The sequence below is a fragment of the Natator depressus genome, chromosome 17 (assembly GCF_965152275.1).
Source record: "Natator depressus isolate rNatDep1 chromosome 17, rNatDep2.hap1, whole genome shotgun sequence".
NCBI lineage: Eukaryota > Metazoa > Chordata > Testudines > Cheloniidae > Natator > Natator depressus.
In genome coordinates, this window is record NC_134250.1 from 55064 (window position 1) to 72368 (window position 17305).

The window sequence follows — 17305 nt, forward strand, 5'->3', positions numbered from 1 at the left end:
TGTCCTGGTAACTCTACATGTGGAAAGCATTGGCACGAGTGGATGCAGGATGCTTCTTGATGCATCACCACTTTTCCTTAAAGGGATTAATCATTTTTTGATTGTACATTCAAATAGTTATACATGAATTCTTTTCTTTTTTCCTTTAAAATGAAATGCCAAGGAAATAGGAGTACTGTATAGACACACTTCAACTAGATATCCTTAAAGTGAAGCTTGAGGGAATTGGGAGCAGGGCATTCTCAGTGGTAGGCTCTTCTCTCAGGATGGCATGTAAAATGCATCTCTTTATCCAGGCTTTCCTTTAACTACAGTCTCTGGATTTTCTTTATTTAATCTGCTTCCTGTTATCAACCATCTTGGGTTCTTTCAGGGAAACTGAGACAGTTTCTGTGAGGAGGCACAGAGGAAGCGCTCCCAATTCTTGTGATATTTAGTTTTGTCTTGCATGGTATAAAATGTACCTAAATACCTCAGTGATGTGGACACTATACATAATTACAACATTATGAATAATGTTGTCATAGCAACAGTAGAAGTAATGTGGTGTTAATCAGATTATAGATGCATAACCTGGAAAATCCAAAACTTTTTTTCCTAAAGATATTGTAACTTGGCAAGGGTGCACGCATGTAACTTGTTACTATATATATTGTTGCATTTATGCTTTAAAGGTGAAATGGAAAGCTAAAATAAAAATTTAAGTAAATCAAGAAATGTGCCTAGAATTAACCCACAAACAATTTTTCCAGGGTTTGAGGGACACTCAGCACATAGTTTTTAATTTTTAGAATTTCACAAAGCCCTAAAATTGTTTACTTTTCTGGGTTTACTGGAGATGGGCCCAGAATGATGGATTCTGGGATATCATAGGTACCAGATGTACAAAAGCTCCGATATTGATGTTGTGGCATCTCTAGCAAACCAAAAAGAGCAGGTTTTTTTCCCCCCCGCAAAGTTCAGTGAAATTTTAAATTATGTGTTGAGTGACACCATATCCTCCAGTATCTCTAGCAGCCTTATTAGTGGGTACAGTTGTCACACATTTCTGGACTTCCCTCTTTAGGTTTAGTTCACATTTAAGGGAAAATTCCAGTGCAAAGTTAAAGCTTATAAGTAAACTTTAATTATAAAGAATTAAGCTCTGAAGAAAATGTATGTTAAAATTAAATGTACATTAACAGAAAGCTGCTGTGTTGATTGGTGATACAAAGTGGGATTGAAAGTATTTATTTTCCCTTAGAAAGCACTGGAAACGTAGGTTGTCTTGTGCAGTCCTTTTATAAGGGGCAAATTACATGCAGGTGCCTTGGGCAGGTCTTCCAGTAGTAGAGTTCATGGGATTGGACGCTCATCCCTTCATGATAAATGACCTATCGGCCTTCCAGAGTTTGTAAGGAAGTAGAATTCCATGGAGACCTTTTCTCCCCTGTTCCAAATGAATTTAGAGAATACCACTGACACAGGGGTTCTTAAACTTCATTGCACCGCGACCCCCTTATGACAACAAAAATTACTACATGACCCCAGGAGGGGGGATCAAAGCCTGAGCCTGCCCGAGCCCCACTGCCTTGGGCGGGGGCAGTGGGGGAAGCTGAAGCCCAAGGACTTCAGCCTCAGGCATGGGGGAGCATGTAACCTAAGCCCCACCACCTGGAGCTGAAGCCTTTGTGCTCCGGCTTTGGCCCTGGGCGGTGGGGCTCCGGCTTTGGCCCTGGGCGGTGGAGCTCCGGCTTTGGCCAGCATGTCTAACACCAGCCCTGGCAACCCCATTAAAACAGGGTTTCGACCCACTTTGGGGTCCAGACCTAAAGTTTGAGAACTGCTGAAATCTTCTTTCCTAACTAAAGCCATGAAGTCGTAGTGTCACAGGGTCTGCTCACCACTAGTGTGCCTCCTCCAGGTCACTCTGGGGATTAGCTGATTCCAGGTCCAATGCCTGTTTTCCATCTCTCACCACACACCCTGCCTTCTCTTCCTGGCTCTCAGCAAGGCAAGATGCTTTGTGGTCGTAGCTGAGCCCTCTGGCCACGTCAGATGTGTCCTCCCCTTCCGGGTTATCAAAGTCTCTTCTTGTGAACGGGCGCAGGCAGTCTTCCCAGTCACTGCCCAGCCAGTGCCACTTCCCTAGTAGCTGGTAGGGGAACTTGGGCCTACCCCCCTCCTCCAAGTTCCAGCTCAGGGTTCCTCTAATCACCAGCCAAGGTCTGTTCCATTCTGGACCTTACTGCCTCTTCCCTGGACCTTTCCTAACCTTCTGACTCCCCCTCCTCTGGGTTTGTTAGCTCCAAAGCTCCTTCCTCCCACGGAGTGACTGTAGGGTACTTCCCTGCAGCCGCCTCCTGCTGCCAACTTCCCGTCTTTATAAACCCAGCCCAGCTCGTTCCTCCTCAACTGGGCTCCCTTATTATTCAGTCAAGGTAGGAGTGCTTGAACAATTTGTATACTGGGGTGCTGAAAGCCATTGAACCAAACTGTCAACCCTGTATACAATGAAAACTACTTCAAGCCAGAGGGTGCGGTAGCACCCCCAGTTCCAGCATCTATGAGTCAGGGGATTACTAAGACACCTGATTCCCCTCAGCTGTGGCCTGTCTGGTTAATTGACCCCCTTTTTATCCTACATTAACCCCTTCCAGGCAAGCATGGGTGAACACCCCATAACACCCTAGAGACTCAGCTGTTTAAAATAGGGGGTGGGGATTGCACTGATTGTGCTTGACAAGTTAAGGATTTAACTAAGATTGGATTCCCTTTTCCCTTTTTCATAGAATCCTAGAAATGTAGAGCTGGAAGGGATCTCCAGAGATCATCTAGTCTGTGCACATGCTGAGCCAGGACCAAGTATACCTAGACCATCCCTGACAGGGGTTTTTCTAACTTGTTCTTAAAAACCTTGAATGGTGGGAATTGCACAACCTCCCTTGGTAACCTATTCCAGTGATTAACTATCCTCATATTTAGAAAGCTTTTCCTAATATCTGATCTAAATTTTCATTGCTGCAAATTAAGCCTGTTACTTGTTGTCCTACTACCTTTCAGTGGACATGGAGAACAATTGATCACTGTCCTCTTTATAGCAGCCCTTGACATATTTGAAGACTTGTCCTTCTTCGGTTGTCTTTTCTCAAGATTAACATGTGTCCATTTTTTTAACCTTTCCTCATAGGTCAGGTTTTTTTAAACCTTTGATCATATTTGTAGTTCTCCTCTAGACTCTCTCCAGTTTGTGCACACCTTTCCTCAAACATAGCACCTAAAACTGGACACAGTACTCCATCGGAGGCCTCACCTGTGCTGAGTATAGTAGGACAATTACCTCCTATGTCTTACATACAACACTTTTGTTAATACACCCCAGAATTTTCATCTCATTGTTGGCTCATATTCAATTTGTAATCCACTATAACCCCTAGATCCTTTTCAGCAATACAGTTGCCTAGCCAGTTATTCCCTGTTTTGTATTTGTGCATAATTTTTTTACTTCCTCATTGTAGTACTTTGCACTTATCTATACTGAATATCATCATGTTGATTTCAGACTAGTTCTCCAGTTTGTCATGGTCATTTTGAATTCTAATCCTGTCCTCCAAAGTACTTCCAAGTTCCAACCTCTCCCAGCTTGGTGTCATCGGCAAATTTTATAAGCATATTCTCACTCCATTATCCAAGTCACTAATGAGAATACTGAATAGTACTGGAGCCAGGACAAACCCCTGTGGGATCCCACTAGGTGCATCCTCCCAGTTTGACAGCAAATCATTGATAACTATTTTTTGAATGTTTTTTCAACCAGTTGTGCACCCATTTTATAGTACCTTCATCTAGTTTGCTTATTTTATTTACATTTGAACTACCATGTATGTAGGGCGTGAAAATTTTGTGAAACATCTACTAGCCCAAGGGCTGAGCCTACCAATGAGGGTGCAAAATACCAATTCTGCCATGTCCCTCACAATTTAAAGAAATACAAATAGTTGTATGGTTCTTGTTCTTTCTCTAGTATTGGCAATTCTGATTTTTAAAAAATTGCCCTTACATTTCTCTTCCCCCTTCCTGGCTTCACTCCACACAATTTTTTTTGTCTCAAATAGATCACTGTGTATCTTACTGAGTTGTTTCCACTGTGTGTTTTGTTTCTCTATACCCTGTGCACTCTACCTCCTCCCAAATATTAGTGTTGATCTCTTCCCCCATCTGTCTCTTAGTACCATATTCCTCTAATTTCCTTAAATCTTTCTCTTTTCTCTCCAGTATACACTGTACCCTATTTGTGCATCTGTACCCTACCCTGGTCATGCACCTACTCTGTCTGCACTGTGTCTGCTGTCTAAGGAGACAGCACTCCATTGACTTATATTCAGTTAATATTTGGAAAAATTTCCACATAGCCATAAGGGCAAGAGACTAATGTTTTTTAATGAAAGCTTTGATCCTGCAGAGGCTGACTGTGCTGCCTGGGAAAATTTTCTGCTTGCCCCAGGCAAGTGGCTTTTTCAAGCCCTGTATTTGTGATCCAGACTACAAATAGTACTTTTGTACTGCTTCCATAAGATTAAAAATAGTGTATTTTAGAAAAGCCCAAGAAAAGAGCTGATCTCTGGAGGAAGTGACACCCTGACAAAGGATATACTGAATATTGGAAGAAAGATAGAATATGCATATCAGATGTTGTAAAATTAAAGCTATGTTGATATGCATAAATTTTCACTTTCAAACATAGTCAAGGAAATGAAGGTTTAGAATCTCACTAAGGATGTAAATGATCCTGAAATACCGTCAACCCCTCTTCCTCACTACTTTGTTACAAAGGGTATACCTTGTTTAGATCCTTTATGGAGCACTAGTGGGACTCTGTGTAACTCTCATTATATTTGGGCCAGTGGAGATCATTATGTGGTAAATGCCTGGTTTTTGCTGTAAAAGTATATCAGCTACAGCTAGTGTAATGAAGATGGTGTTAAAGTTCTGAGGTAACTGCACCTCTGACCTTGTGGCCTCCTTGAGGGCACTATTCTCAGGCCTCTAGCCATTTCCTTTTTCGCAGTAGGAACCTACATTCTTCTCCCTCCAGACAAGGGATTTAGGCTGCAATTTCCTCCTACAGCTCACTAGGATCACTTTAGCACAGTGGTTCTCAAACTGGGGGTCAGCACCCCTCAAGGGGTCGCAAGGTTATTACATGGGGGGGTTGCGAGCCGTCAGCCTCCACCCCAAACCCCGTTTTGCCTCCAGCATTTATAATGGTGATAAATATATTTAAAAGTGTTTTTAATTTATAAGGGGGGTTGCACTCAGAGGCTTGCTATGTGAAAGGGGTCACCAGTACAAAAGTTTGAGAACCACTGCTTTAGCAAGTCTGAGTTAAGTTCAGCAATTACTTTCCTGCTACCTCCTGCGGGCTATGACGGTTAATCAGTGGCCAACCAGCCTTCATGAAGCAAAGTATTTATATAGAGAAAACAAAAAACAGCTTATATATATTCCAGTCTTACTAGGTGTCAGCAGTCTTCCACATGGGGACCCTGGTGTGTTTGAAAATCCATCAAACCATTTCAGCAAGGTTTGCCCCAGTTGGTTACAGTTTCATGTTAGATCTTGGATCCAATGAGTGATACCTCTCGCCCCCCACCCATAGCAAGCTGACCACTAAATACAGTTCTCATTTCTTTGTCTGCTGGGCCTCTTGAACTGGGTCAAAACCAGTATATGCAGTTTCCTGCAAGGTGTAGTACTTCTGCAAACTTGTTACCCTGCCTAGAGATGTGTAGTAATTACCCTTAGAGACAGAGGTTCCTAATAGTTCATTCCTGTTTAGTGACTTCCCTTCAGTTACTGTATTGCTTGTCTTGTTTCAAGAAGGAAATTAACCTCTTTACACCCAGCAGAGAACAATACAAGGTGCGAGGGAAAACTGAGTTGCACATATTCTTTCATAAAAATAAATGTTTCCCAATTCTCTACAAATGGGATCGATAAACTCTCTGTAAAACCATTCTTTAAGGACATCTAAGCAAAGACAGAGCACTGTCTTCTTTTGTGCATTACCAGACTCTGTCAAATATTTGAAACAAAGCATTGGAATGCCAAGTTTTGAAGCTGATTTAAGAAGCTCTAACTTAACTTTGATTGGTTATTGAGAGTTAAATTGTTAATTTAAAAACAAATTAAAAGCTATTGTAATAACTTGGAAACTGATTATGCCTGCTTTCCAGTGAGGTGAAGATTTTTTTCACTCTCACTTTGCTTTGTCAATCTAAAGAGATTGGAAGTATTACTGACAGGTCACATCCAAATGAGAGAGCGCTCCATTCACTAAATGGAGATAGTGAAACAGTGACAAAGACTACTAAAATATAGCAATCTCCCCTTTTGATAACCTTCATTGAAAGTCTCTAAACCAGAACAACTATTTTTCTTAACTGTGTACAGTGGGACTGTGTGCCAAAGGGGCAAGTTAAATTTGCCTTGGGAACCATAATTCTTACTTTACTGACTCTGGTTGCTATTTGAAATATATAACAATGCACTAAAGAGGCTTTATCTTTTTCATATATTGTACATTCTTGTGAGGAATGGGCAAGGGAACACTTCTATTAAAAAAAAAAAAAAGAGGTGCCAAGATAAGTTAATACAAGATTTATAATATAAAAAAACCTTAAAAACCAAATTATCTGTTTTGTAGTATATTTTATCTAGAATTTAATTATAGATTGTTATCTAATCACAAGCTTTGCCTGTTATTGCTTACCATCTAAACATATTGATCCATATATACTGGTGTGTCTCAGCCCATTTTTTCAGGTTATGCCAGCACAGAGGAATTGCAAAACAGCCATAAAGCCCCTTGAGAATACTTCCAGTACAGTGGGATTCTGACAAGCTCAGAGCTGGCTCCATTGTCTCCATGCCTCCCCCAGTGCAGAGTGCACTAGTAGAAGCAGGAGGTCAAAGTGGGGGGGCATGGCTGAGGGTACCCCTTTGCTCCATCTGTTTCCCAGTGCTGCTAGTCCTTCATTCACCACCAGGTGCTGCAATGTCTTCAAGGGCTACCCCAGTGGTTCTCAACCTTTCCAGACTACTGTACCCCTTTCAGGAGTCTGATTTGTCTTGCACATCCCAAGTTTTACCTCACTTAAAAACTACTTAGTTACAAAAACAGACATAAAAATATGAAAGGGTTACAGCACACTATTACTGAAAAATTGCTAACTTTCTCATTTTCTCTGTATGAAATTTTAGTTTGTACTGACTTCTCTAGTGCTTTTTATGTAACCTGGTGTAAAACTAGGCAAATATCTAGAAGATTTGATGTATCTCCTGGAAGACCTCTGTGTACCGCCTGGGGTACGCATACCCCTGGTTGAGAACCACTGGGCTACCCTAACCTGCAGTCCCAGGATAGGAGAGATGCAAACCACCTCTGTTCCACTGTTCCTGTGTGGTGAGCTCTGAATTGTCCCTCTTCAGCACTCTCACTTCATTTCCAATTATCCCTTTTGAAATTCACATACACTGTCACATCTAAAACAGAAGATTTAACCTTATCAGAGAAAATATTTGAATCTATGGAAAAACTTGATTATAACACATTGGTAAAACCTTTGTTATACTAAAGGCAAAATAAACTGAAAGTAGTTTTCTGGAACATTTCAACAATGGATGAAACAACAAAAGCTGTGCAGGTGATGAAAGAAATGGAGACACACAATTTTGAAATTCTTGAAGTACATTAATGTCAATGGCCAAGAGCTGATAAAAAGCATTTTTTAAAAAAGGTCAGTGTAATTGGGAAGGCAAGATGGTTAGTGCTCAGGAATAGCATTAACTATGACTTCCAAAGAAAAAAATCATATAGACAGTGGGAGCTGATTAACCGCAGATTGTTTCAAACATGATACGAGTATGACAATTATACAGTGTTATGCACCAACAGACAACTACAGTAAGATCAGTGATCATTTCTACAGCTGCCAACAAACTCTGACAATATTCCCAAGCATGACATTTGCTTAATAATGGTGGACTTCAGTGCCAACATTGGGGATTATGATGACAGAATGGATAAAGCAATGGGCAAGCATGACCTTGGTTTCTAAAATCAGAATGGAGAAAGACTGATAGAACTGTCTGGTATCAGGGCTTGTAATTGATGGAACACTATTCCCAGACAAAGTTATACGTAAAGTAACTTGGACTTTCCCAGATGGAATGGCAGCATTAGATGGCAAAGGAGTTTTAAAGCTCTCAACAGCTATTCTGGAAAAATTTCATTTGCTAATGAAAGCAGTGTTAACATACTATATCTGCCTCATAGCGTGTTGCAGCATTTCAGTCTGGAGGTGATGAATATATGGATCATTTTGGCCAGATCATCATCTGGGAGCTAGGTGTGAAGTTCTACTTGCCAGCGGAAGGTAGAAAAAGGCATATTTCACCACTGATACAACATGGGTGTCTTGATCTAGTGATGAGCTGAACAGCACTTGAAGCTTTGTACCATTTTGATGAATAGGGGTTAGATGCTTTCTGTGGAAGGGGAAGATCAGCGTCTTGGTTAGTTGTCTGAAACATTTTCCCCTTTTCCTAACTACTATTGCTTAAACTAAACTCAGGCAAGACCAATGGAAACTGCTCTCTTGAAGATGTTATGATATCCTAGTCATAGCATTGGCTGCTTCTATGGAAAGTGACATACAGCTGAATGTCACCAGCATATTGCTGGTAATGAAACACATGATATTTTGCCTCTTCAACTCTTATGTAGATATTGGGTGGGAAGAGAGGATAAATCCTTGAGGGGAGAGGAGAGGAGAGATACTTGTCGGCCTCATGACGTGAAGATTTTAGCATTACCACTCTGGGTCCTGTTCGAGAATATGTAATTCTGTACTGTCTGCCACCATGCATGGTGGTCACCAGCACCTTATGATCAACTGTCCTGAAAGATGCATTAAAGATTGAGTAATATGAATGTTGACCTATGGTCTCTGGAGGAGAGTTTCAAAGGCACAAATAAAAGTTAGATCCCTAATTCGTATTGAAAGTCATTTGAAGTCAGGCCACCTAAGGCCAGATTTAAAAAGGTATTTAGGCACCTAATGATGCAGACAGGCATCTAGTAGGATTTAGAATACTGAGGTTGGTTGCCTAATATCACTATTCACTCCAGTAAATCCCACTAGATGCCTGTCTGCAATGTTAGGTGCCTAAGTACCTTTGCAAATCTGACCCCCAATCACCATTTGTGCCTTTTGAAAATCTCCCCCTATATTCATTGTCATAGATCATCATTTAGTGCTATTAGGACTGTATCCTAGTCTGAAGCCTAATTGCAATGAATCCAGGATGTTGGCAGATGTTGCATGCTCTTGAAGTCTGGTTGTGTCTAATCTCTCAATGATTTTTTACTAGCAATTGAGATTTTCTGTGTCTAGCATTGTTGCATCCACCTGTTGTCTCATGCTTGGCAAATTGAGACCAACATATTATCTGTTTTGGTCAACAAGTTGTTATACTGTTCTGCCAGCTCATCAGCCTTGTTTTGCCTTTCTAGGAGATGCTGGAAATGCAAATAATTCATGAGTTTCCACCAGGTTTGGCTCATTCCTCTTGTGAGGTAGAAGGAATGCTTTGGTCTTTGCCTAGAAGAAGACACAGTAAGAACAGCAAAGCAAAACCATTCATGTACCATGCCCAGTTCTAAGACAACAATCAGATTCATCATGTAGCTCCAGAGATGGCATGTGTGCAAGGCATCCTGGATGTTGACATTATTGTATATTGTTGGAGTTCAGTTGTCTTATCTCTTAATGATTTTGACTAGAAATTGAGAGGTTTCCTTCATCTACTATTATGGAACCAGCTATTGTCTCATTTTATATCTAGATTATAATCTCAATGTTTATACATGACCTAACACAATAGGGCTGTGATTTATGACACTTCTGCAATACAAATAATGCATATTAATAATATTAGCTTCCTGAGAGTTAGGCAGAATACTTCATTTTTCAGGAATGTTGGTAGGCTTGCTTTTCTGTGGCAAATGCGTTTTGATTTTCATTAGAAGTTGGCAGCGTTCTTTATTGTCATTCACTAGGCAGAATGGGAGTGCAAGACATGGATCTGTTTTGCACTGGTGGCTCACATATTTCTCAGGTCTTGATCATGATTTTGAGCCATACTCCACACAGATGGTTAAATGACTAATGCATTCTGGTTTGGTTTAAAGTTTTCTATTTAATAATGAATTCCTCTCATATTTGGTAGCTCTTTTCTGTAAAGTAGGATCAGCGCTCTTTCCTTTCATATTTGGATTATTCAGTCTGGATTAAACAGGCAGTTCACTATACAGCATAGCTCTGTTGGCCATGGTTTATGCTGTGGTGATGATGGAGGAATAAGTTCTCTACTTTTATTATGAGAAGTCTTTGTGCTGTTAATGGATGGATTCAAAGTGGATTTCTTAGTATCAGTATTCTATCTGCCTGTGTATGCACTTCATCTGACAAAAGTTGTAAGTGAACTGTATTGATCTATGTGGAGGACAAGCAAATTGGATCAATATTTCCATAAGCTCTGTAGCTTTGGCTCATTCCCCTGGACTCTTTCCCCCTCTCCCAGGCATATCACACTGTAAACCTTGTGTAATTGCTATCCACTGTCATTCCTAGGTGTCGGTCAGTATTACTGTTTTCCCAGATTCCTGCTACCTAGGGGTTCAGATTTTTTCCCCCAACTGCATTTTTCCAAAATTAATCTTTTTGTTTTTACCCTGTTTCTAATCGCTAGTTCCCTTTTTATTCTCTGACCTCTCTGGTGTTCAGTTCCTTTCAATTTCATATCTTTAAATTGCAGTAGTGTGCTGTCTACCTCCTCTTCTGGATCATTTAATTAAGTAGTTAAATAAATCCAGTCCTAATTTTGATCAGTATGGTGTCTCACTAGACGCACACTCTCTTCTGTTCCCCATTTCCCAGTTCAATACTTTCCATTGTCAAGTCTTTTAAGCCAATTTTAATTCACCTGAGTGTTCTTAGCCAAGACAATGTAACTAAAGCCCTACAAGACACAAATTACATCCGGTGCTTGAAAAACATCAGATACCTAACAGCAAGAGGCTGCTACTAAAGAGTTGAAGGCAGGCCACCAGCAAGTCCAGGTGCCACAGCTCTAGTGCCTTGACTGCTATAGAAGCAGCAAAGAGACATATATAATTCTTAAATTTAAATTGTACAGCAATTGAGTTAGGAGCCATGATTGGTCATGGAAAGCTTCCTGTTTGCCTGTGGCAAATAGATTAGTGGGTTTTTTCCAAATGTGCTTTTCATGGAAACTTCTTTATTAATCATATTACAAAAGAAAAACAAAAACAAAAAATCCTCAAGGTGCCTCTATCGCCAAATGATCATATTGTTTCTGTTCATGCACTCCTGATCCTTTTCCTCTGATCTCATTTTAATTTAAATATGGATTGTAATCTCCATGGGAGGCAGGAATTCCATGTTTATCTGTTCTATAAATGTGCATATGTGGCACAACGTTAAGTAATACAAAATTGAGCACTGTTGCATCTGCTGTGCCCTCGTCATTCCCTAAAGAGCAATGAATTTTGTCTGACTCACTTGATGGTTCAGTTGTCCTATAGACAGTTCAATCAGCAAATGGAATTTGGAGAAGCTGGACTTTGAAAAAAGGGGATAGTTTAATTTCTTACATCTTAATATTTTTATAAAAGCCCTATTTTAAAATTAGCTTTGTCTAGAAACAACTTCATATTTACTGTTCATCCTGGGACTAGTTCTGATAAGGATTGCCCCTAGGAGAGCTTAAATAAACTTGCCTTAAATAAAAAGTACCTATGGCAGGGTAATTTCAATGGAGCATTCAATCCCCGTTGTCATGGCTTTGATGACAAAGCATCACTTTAAAGCAGTCTTACTGGTAGAGAACTTTTGCAGATATCATGTGTCCAAATCTGTTCACACAGATTCAGAGTGCCTGGCTCACTGAATTTTGGCTTAGCTACATAGCTAGTAAACCTTGTCAAGATATATTCCTCTAGGTCAAGAAATTTGTAAGCTCTGTTAGTTAAGTATTCATAGCTTGATAATTTACCAGCAGATAATTGATGAGAGATTGAAGAAAAAAATATTAACCACCTTTGGCTGTTCAGGAGTATTTGAACTCCCAAACATAGGTATTCCATCACTAATTATATGAAATAGAAAAATATCCATGGTTGGTTATAGCGGAAGCAGCAGCAACCCTTTTTGTAGGGTGCCTAAAGCTTTCCATTATTTAAAAATAATAATCTTACACTTTTTCTCTAAAGAATTCTAATACAACCATGGGTTAGAGCAAACTTAAATTTGGCAGGAAGACAGTCTTGGGGGTAAGGAGCTGGCTTTTGTTGGCCTCATGAAAATCTGTTCACATTAGACAGAGTTATAAGCTATTGAAAACTGGCCATTGCCTGTCTGTGCGTCACAAGTTACAGCTTGTTTTTAGTTTGCTGCTAAACCCCTTCAAGGTTCCACTGTCACTGTGCATGCACTGTCCGGTTTTTCACATTAGTAGTGCACACACAGACTAGAAACTCTGAATGGAACACAGCCAAGTGGATCATCCATGTCTATCTACATACTGCTGCGGCTTCTGTACTTACACAGTCAAATTACCTCTGGCTCAGGGGAAAACAAACTGAACAGGGAACCAGAAGACTATTAATTCTAATCTAATTTCTACCAACTGGTAGTAAAAATGCTGTGTCCTTCACAACCCTTTTTACTGAGCAGAGCCTTAGAGGGTATGTCTACATTGCATTCTAGAGCCTGCCCATGAGAGTGAGCCTCCCAGTCTGGGCTGACTAGTGCTCTAAAACTAGCTGTATAGACAGCACTTTTTAATTGTGGCTTGGGCTCTTCAGCCCATCCCCTCCCTAGGGTTCAGAGCCTGAGCTCCAGCCTGAGTTGCAACTTCAAAGTGCTGTCTATACAGCTAGTTTTAGAGTGCTGTCATGAGCCCTGCTTACCCAATCTGTCAACCCAGGCTGGGAGGCTTTGTCATGTGGGCAGGCTCCAAAATGCTGTGTAGACATAAACTACATAGGTACAAATAGAAACCAGATCCAAATCTCGGCCATTTACTGACACTGTGTCTCTGTGTGCCAAATATTAGTGCTTGGCTAAACTGTTAAATAGCACTAATCTAGCATTTGTAAAGCATGGGTAACAGTGCTGAAGGTTTTGTGCTCAAACCCTGCTGCTGATGCACGATATTTTTGGAGGATTGGGGGGTAGGATTTGTGACAGTTGCATATAATAGAACTTGGTTATGCCCTTTTTAAAAAGAGAAGAATGGCCAAAACAAAATCTAAGAAATCACATACAAAAAATCAGATTTAAATTGTTTTGGTTGCAAAGTCAAGCACTGTTTCTAGGAAATGCCAGACTTAAGGTTGTCTGGGCAGTGCTGAGGGAATTAATTAAAGTTGTGTAGTGAATGAGGTTGTCTGTACCAGTCGCACATGGCTCCCAGTTTCACTTGCTCCAAAAACATTGGAAGGGGTATAGAGATTGATGCAGGAGACTGCAGGAAGAATGATATAACATAGATTAATGCCACTCAGGAGAACTTAGTTCTATTGCTGCCTCAGCCACAGACTTCCACTGTGATGGTCGTCAAGTTAATTGACCAGAATTTTTTGGAGGGAGCGTGTTCCGCATTTTTTGAGCGTCTAACCTGAGATACTTAGACGGTGAGTTTCAGAAGGGCTGAATGCTCAATGACTGCAGCTGAAATACATGGAAGCTCTAGCTGCTCAAAAACTCTGGTAGTAAATTGCTTGGAGAAGTGAGCACAGAGTTGAAAGTCAGGAGGTCCCGAGTCTTTGCCACTGATATCACTGTGACACCTTGGATAAGGTTGTTTGCCTTTTTCTCTCTATTTTCCCATCTGTAAAATGGCAATAAATATACTTGCCCATCTGATACTCAGGGTTGTAGAAGATTAATTAGTAGGACTGTCGATTAATCGCAGTTAACTCACGATTAACTCAAAAAAATTAACTGCGATTAAAAAAGTTAATTGCGATTAATCACACTGTTAAACAATTGAAATTTATTAAATATTTTGGATGTTTTTCTACATTTTCAAATATATTGATTTCTGTTACAACACAGAATACAAAGTGTACAGTCCTCACATTATATTATTTTTTATTACAAATATTTTCCATTGTAAAAATGATAAACAAAAGAAATAGTATTTTTCAATTCACCTTATACTGTAGTGCAATCTCTTTATCTTGAAAGTGTAACTTACAAATGTAGATTTTTTTGGTTGTGACATAACTGTACTCAAAAACAAAACAGTGTAAAACTTTAGAGCATACAAGTCCCCTCAGTCCTACTTCTTGTTCAGCCAATTGCTAAGACAAACAAGTTTATTTACATTTACGGGAGATACTGCTGCCTGCTTCTTATTTACAGTGTCACCTGAAAGTGAGAACAGGTTCCCATGGCACTTCTGTAGCCAGCGTTGCAAGGTATTTACATGCCAGATATGCTAAACATTCATATGTCCCTTCATGCTTCGGCCTCCATTCTAGAGGACATGCTTCCATGCTGATGATGCTTGTTAAAAAAAATAATGCATTCATTAAATTTGTGACTGAACTTCTTGGGGGAGAATTGAATGTCTCCTGTTCTGTTTTACCCACATTCTGCCATATATTTCATGTTATAGCAGTCTTGGATGATGACCCAGCACATGTTCTTTTTAAGAATGCTTTCACAGGAGATTTGGCAAAATGCAAAGAAGGTACCAATGTGAGATTTCTAAGGATAGATACAGCACTCGACCCAAGGTTTAAGAATATGAAGTGCCTTCCAAAATCTGAGGGGGACGAGGTGTGGAGAATGCTTTCAGATGTCTTAAAGGCGTAACACTCTGATGTGGAAACTACAGAACCCGAACCACCAAAAAAGAAAATCAACCTTCTGCTGGTGGCATCTGATTCAGATAATGAAAATGAACAGGTGTCGGTCCACTCTGCTTTGATCGTTATCGAGCACAACCCGTCATCAGCATGGACGTATGTCTTCTGGAATGGTGGTTGAAGCATGAAGTGACATATGAATCTTTAGTGCATCTGGCATGTAAATATCTTGTGATGCTGGCTACAACAATGCCATGTGAACACCTGTTCTCACTTTCAGGTGACATTGTAAACAAGACGTGTGCAGCATTATCTCCTGCAAATTGTAACCAAAGTTCTTTGTCTGAGCTATTTGCTGAAGTAGGACTGAGTGGATTTATAGGTTCTAACATTTTGCGTCGTTTTATTTTTGAATGCAGTTATTTTTTGTACATAATTCTACATTTGTAAGTTCAACTTTCATGATAAAGAGATTGCACTATAGTATTTGTATTAGGTGAATTGAAATGTACTGTTTCTTTTGTTTTTTACAGTGCAAATATTTGTAATAAAAATAAATATAAACTGAGCACTGTACACTTTGTATTCTGTGTTGTAATTGAAATGAATATATTTGAAAATGTAGAAAACATCCAAAAATATTTAAATAAATGGTATTCTATTATTGTTTAACAGTGCAATTAATTGTGATTAATTTTTTTAATCACTTGACAGCCCTGTTAATTAGTTAACATCTGTACAATGTGCTGAACATAACTGTTATAACAGTTCCAAGTACTCTAAAAAATCATCCCTAATTACAGGACACAAAAAATTAGTGAAGACTTGCAAATTCTTGTCTTTATCTCCCTGTACCTTGATTTCCTGGCTGTCAAATGGGAATATTGATACTCTGTCTCACAGAGCACTTACGAAGATAAATTAATTAATGTTTGTGACACTCAGATATGATAATAAGCACCATAGACGAGCCCATGAGTAAATTAATAACTACATATTCAGTGTGGCATTTGGATGATATGCAATAAATAGGACATAGGTCCACATGTAGTGGTCAGACTGGATAATTGTAAAGGTCCCTTCTTGTCTTAAACATCTACCCATTCTCTGAGCATCATCCATCCAGTGTACTGAATTAGGTGGGTATTGAGGAAAAAATGATGTGTTTGCAATCATATAATTAAAAAACATTGTCATAATGTCTATGCACAAGTGAATAAAAATAAAGTTCCACAAGCAGCCTTACATTTGGCATTACCTATAACTCTTGAGGGTTTGACTTTGCAACCAATTTACATTCTTCTAATTATAGATTTTTCTGTGTAATCAAATATCTGCTATATTAATTGATCTGCAGTGTAGTTGTAGCCATGTTGGTCCTGGGATATTAGAGAGACAAGGAATAACTTCTGTTGGTGAGAAAAACACGCTTTAGAGCTGTTTGAGACTGCAAGTAAGCACTTTTCATAGAAAAATACTAGCATGAACAGTACCAAAATGAGTGTAACAAGGAATCAGATACTTTTCTGCACTATGTAGTAACAATGTACTTGTTCTTGTCCTGTAGGTTGGTGATCTGGTAAAGGTCACAAAGAAGTTGGTCCAATAAAAGATATTACCTCACTCACCTTATCTCTCTAATATTAATTGAACAACACTTAAAATAAAATACGAAGGAAATAACTTATTCAAACACTGAACTTTTTAAAGTGTGATTAATTTTGGAATGTGGTAAAATATAGACCTAGAGTGTAGTCTGACATTTACACCGACTTACTGTATGACTTTGGGCAAGTCACCTAATAGCTCTCTGTATTTTTCCTGTCTGTCAAATGGGGATAATGCTTGCCATACAACTGATCAAGCCTTAATGTTTGTGAAGTGCTCAGTCATATGGAAGATGCTCTAAATGCTGCTATTTATTACTATTAAAATGTAATACCTTTAACTTGCTCTCCCAAACTAGAGAATTTCACCACTATACTCTTATAGCTACCATTATCACCTTTTTCTGTGCTCATGGTCTTGCAACACTCCTTTGAGGAATTGTCGACACTGAGCAGGGCTGTTGTATCTGACCTATTATTTCTTAAAATGTTTTGCTCAACCTTTCAGTTGTATTTGAGATGTCCCTTTTTTTAAAGAGCTGTTAGGTTTCCAATATCGTAATGTATTTCCTTTATACACTTGCAAACTGTCTTCCCTCTTATGTTCAGTTATTGGTCCCACCCAGGAGAAATGCAAGCATCTAATGTTAGTTCAGCAATAATTAATTTACCACAACAGGAGGGCTGATTTGTCAAGCCACAAGAACACACTGAAAGAGACTGGTGCAGGGTTGCAGAGTCTATACTGTAGGTA

General features: G+C 39.5%; 1 protein-coding gene and 1 long non-coding RNA gene across 3 annotated transcripts in view; one reads left to right on the forward strand and one right to left on the reverse strand.

Annotated features, from left to right (window-relative positions):
- CRK (CRK proto-oncogene, adaptor protein) overlaps positions 1 to 17305 on the forward strand; it is a 53299-nt gene that overhangs the window by 32769 nt on the left and 3225 nt on the right. The gene's annotated exons all lie outside the window — the stretch shown is intronic.
- LOC142000615 (uncharacterized) overlaps positions 1 to 17305 on the reverse strand; it is a 39141-nt gene that overhangs the window by 9345 nt on the left and 12491 nt on the right. The window lies entirely within an intron of this gene.